The sequence below is a fragment of the Nerophis ophidion genome, linkage group LG01 (genome assembly GCF_033978795.1).
Source record: "Nerophis ophidion isolate RoL-2023_Sa linkage group LG01, RoL_Noph_v1.0, whole genome shotgun sequence".
Taxonomy (NCBI): Eukaryota; Metazoa; Chordata; class Actinopteri; order Syngnathiformes; family Syngnathidae; genus Nerophis; species Nerophis ophidion.
The window spans coordinates 81,754,116-81,757,944 of record NC_084611.1 but is presented as its reverse complement, the minus strand read 5'-3'; the positions used below and the strand labels follow the sequence as shown (position 1 = coordinate 81,757,944).

Here is a 3,829-nt window from a genome sequence, read left to right as displayed (position 1 = left end):
CTTTGGTGCGTTCACTGGCGGTCGTAAAACCACAAATTCAGCGAAAGCACGCTTACAAATATAACTTAACAAAACGGTGTTCAGCTTAAAATTGCTGTACTGAAGATTAAACGCCAAAACAGCAAGCAGTTATTACACAAAATATTAAACATTGAGTCACTGAACCAGTGCCAGCGTAATTTACGCAGTTTCCACATGTGCGCAAACGCAGCATCAAGACACATTACCCAACTTTCATTTATTACAATAGAATAGAATGCACAGGGGTTAAGTTAAAACTACCAATGATTGTCACACACACTAGGTGTGTGGGAATGTGTCCTCTCCATTTGACCCATCCCCTTGTTCACACCCTGGGAAGTGAGGGGAGCAGTGAGCAGCAGCGATAGCCGCGTCCGGGAATAATTTTTGGTGATTTAACCCCCAATTCCAACCCTTGATGCTGAATGCCAGGCAGGGAAATAGTGGGTCCCATTTTTTAGTCTTTGGTATGACTCGGCCGGGGTGTGAACTCATGACTTACTGATCTCAGGGCGGACACTCTACCCCTGGGGTGTCAAACTCATTTTACATCGGAGGCCACATGGAGAAAAATTTACTCTCAAATGGTCCGAATTGGTAAAATCACAGCACGATAACTTAAAAATAAAGGCAACTGTTCTTTTTTTTTTTTTTACACTTACATGTTGCGGTTAATAGTATTCTATTTTTATTTGTCGTTATTTATATATTTCTGAATACTTTAAGTGATAATGTACATCAGTCAACTCATTGGTGTTCATTTTCAATCAATCAAGATAAAAAAATTATATAAAAATCAAATTACAGTATGTTATTTATGTAAGTTGATCATTTTCCTTGACTGATTTACTAACATCATGTAGTTTATTTTGTACATATATAGCTTCATCTACAAAGATACAAAGAATTGCTATTGAGACATCCAGTGGACACATTCAGAACAGTAGTTTCTTTCATTTAAAAATTTTAGGATAATTTTTATACTTGAGCAAACTCATCCCGCGGGCCGGATAAAACCTGTTCGCGGGCCTGATCCGGCCCTAGGGCCGTACGTTTGACACCCCGGGCTCGGGATTTTTCTGTGTGGAGTTTGCATGTTCTCCTCGTGACTGATGAGGTGGAGACTCGTCCAGGGTGTACACAGCCTTCCGCACAAATGCAGCTGGGATAGGCTCCAGCACCCTCCGTGACCCGAATGGGACAAGCGGTAGAAAATGGATGGATGGACTTCCCCGCTGACTTTCTTGAGATTCGTCAAAGCGAGCACAGTGTCTCTCCTAGACTCGACATCGGCCGCCATTGTGAGGTAAACGTTTATTGTCAACACCAAAAAATTAAGACACAAAACCTTAAATGGTAGCAACAACAAGTTTATGCAAGCGAGGAGGCTCTCCACTACTAAGCATTGCTTTGATGCGTTCACTGGCGGTCGTAAAACCACAAATTCAGCGAAAGCACGCTTACAAATATAACTTAACAAAGCGGTGTTCCGCTTAAAATTGCTGCACTGAAGATAAAACGTAAAAACAGCTTGCAGTTATCACGCAAAACATTAAACATTGAGTCACTGAACCAGTGCCAGCGTAATTTACGCAGTTTCCACATGTGCGCAAACGCAGCATCAAGACACATTACCCAACTGTCATTTATTACAATAGAATAGAATGCACAGTGGTTAAGTTAAAACTACCAATGATTGTCACACACACTAGCTGTGTGGGAATGTGTCCTCTCCATTTGACCCATCCCCTTGTTCACACCCTGGGAAGTGAGGGGAGCAGTGAGCAGCAGCGGTAGCCGCACCCGGGAATCATTTTTGGTGATTTAACCCCCAATTCCTACCTTTGATGCTGAATGCCAAGCAGGGAGGTAATGGGTCCCATTCTTATAGTCTTTGGTATGACTCGGCCGGGGTTTGAACTCACGACCTACCGATCTCACAGCAGACACTCTAACCACAAGGCCATTGAGGAACAAGTTAGTGCATGTGCCTCACAATACGAAGGTCCGGACTTCAATCCCAGGCTTGGGATCTTTCTGTGTGGAGTTTGCATGTTCTCCCCGTGACTGCGTGGGTTCCCTCCGGGTACTCCGGCTTCCTCCCAACTCCAAAGACATGCACCTGGGGATAGATTGATTGGCAACACTAAAATTGGCCCTAGTGTGTTCATGTGCATGTGAATGTTGTCTGTCTATCTGCGATGGGGTGGCGACCCGTCCAGGGTGTACCCCGCCTTCCGCCCGAATGCAGCTTAGATAGGTTCCAGCACCCTCCGCGACCCCAAAAGGGACAAGCGGTACAAAATGGATGGATGGATGGAATGTTTTGTCATTAACATGAGAGCATGAGGAAAATACAAGTGTCCACTCTGTCGTTGAAATACCATATAAACACTAATTAACATATTAAAAATAAAAACATAAATGCCAGTACGAACAGTAGAAAATGGTGTAAGCTATTGGATAGGATAAGATAAACTTAATTTATCCCACAAATGGGAAATTACGTGGTTGCAGTTCAGATACAAAAAGTCCACTTAAAATGAGGTACAAACATACAAAAACAATAGGGAAAAGTTAAAAAAAACATAAAATACATTAAAAGAGAACAGAGCTGACGTGACCAGCTGCCACTTCATCCATCCATCCATCAATTTTCTACCGCTTATTCCCTTTGGGGTCGCGTGGGGTTCTGGTGCCTATCTCAGCTACATTCACCAGCGCCATTTCTACATACAGCTACACATACACTGTGGTGGCCTCGGCAGTGCTGGGGAAGCACGGCCAGAGACCTGAACAGACCCAACAAAGCAACCAAGAGAGCTGACTCCGTCCTCGGCTGCCCACTAGCTTTCAGCGAATGTCTGCGTGGATAAGCGAGAATCCATCCCAGGACTTAGTGAGGCTTGTCCATAACAGCGCTCAACGACAGCGCTGCACCCGAGTCTCTTCTTTCGCATCTCCCCTGATCTCTCCACGCAAACTGCGGTGTGGAAGCGAGCTGGTCTCAGTTGCTAAGAAGGCCATGACCAAAAGGTTTCCCCGAGGCCAATCCAAAAGTTCACAAAAAAGTACCACAAAAGTGCCACCCCTGGTTGCGCAGTCCCAGAGGGGCCAGAACCAAAAGGCAATCAACACATGAAAACTAAAGGGAAACATCAAGAACACAAAGGACATAAAAGAGTACAGAGCTCCTGCAACCAGCAGCCACTTCAGCAGTGCTATTTTGAAATAAAATAATTGGGGAAGATTCAATATCCTAATGGTCCTGATTTTATCCAAATGGTAAAAAACAGTTTTTACTCTGTTTGTTGTGGTCTTGTGTGACCTAAATCTCTTCCCTGATGGCAGCAGCTTGAACAGGTGCTGACCAGAGTGAGAGCTGTCTGCCAGGATATTCTTTGTCAATGCAACGCTATCGAGCAGTGTTCAGCTAGGGAGGGCAGAGGGCGGCCGATAATCTTCTCCGCTGTCCTGGTCACTCTTTGCAGGCCCTTCCTGTCTGCAGCGGAGCAAGCAGCAAACCACACAGTTACGCAGGACAAAAGCTCTGGTTCTAGGGTGGCACGCTAGAAGGATACCTGCATGCAGTTTGTCCTCAAGTTGGCTCCTCCGCAGCACACGGAGCAAGTGGAGTCTCTGCTGTGCCTTACTGACCAGTGCTTAAGTGTTGGCAGTTCGTGTGAGGTCCTCCGAAATTCATGTGATTTTGGCTCCTAAAATCCATGACCATCTCCTTATCTTTTTGGCGCTCAGCCCATTGTTGTTCTTGGTCCACCACCCTGCCAAAGCCTCTATTTTACTCTTT

General features: G+C 45.1%; 1 long non-coding RNA gene across 1 annotated transcript in view; it reads left to right on the top strand.

The window, feature by feature from the left end:
• The first annotated feature begins 2,314 nt into the window (after nucleotides 1–2,314).
• The window catches only part of LOC133540651 (uncharacterized), a 39,912-nt gene continuing 38,397 nt past the window's right edge, over nucleotides 2,315–3,829 (top strand). Inside the window, exon 1 of the long non-coding RNA XR_009803692.1 lies at nucleotides 2,315–3,829. This exon is cut by the window's right edge and continues 98 nt beyond it. This is a non-coding gene — a long non-coding RNA (uncharacterized LOC133540651).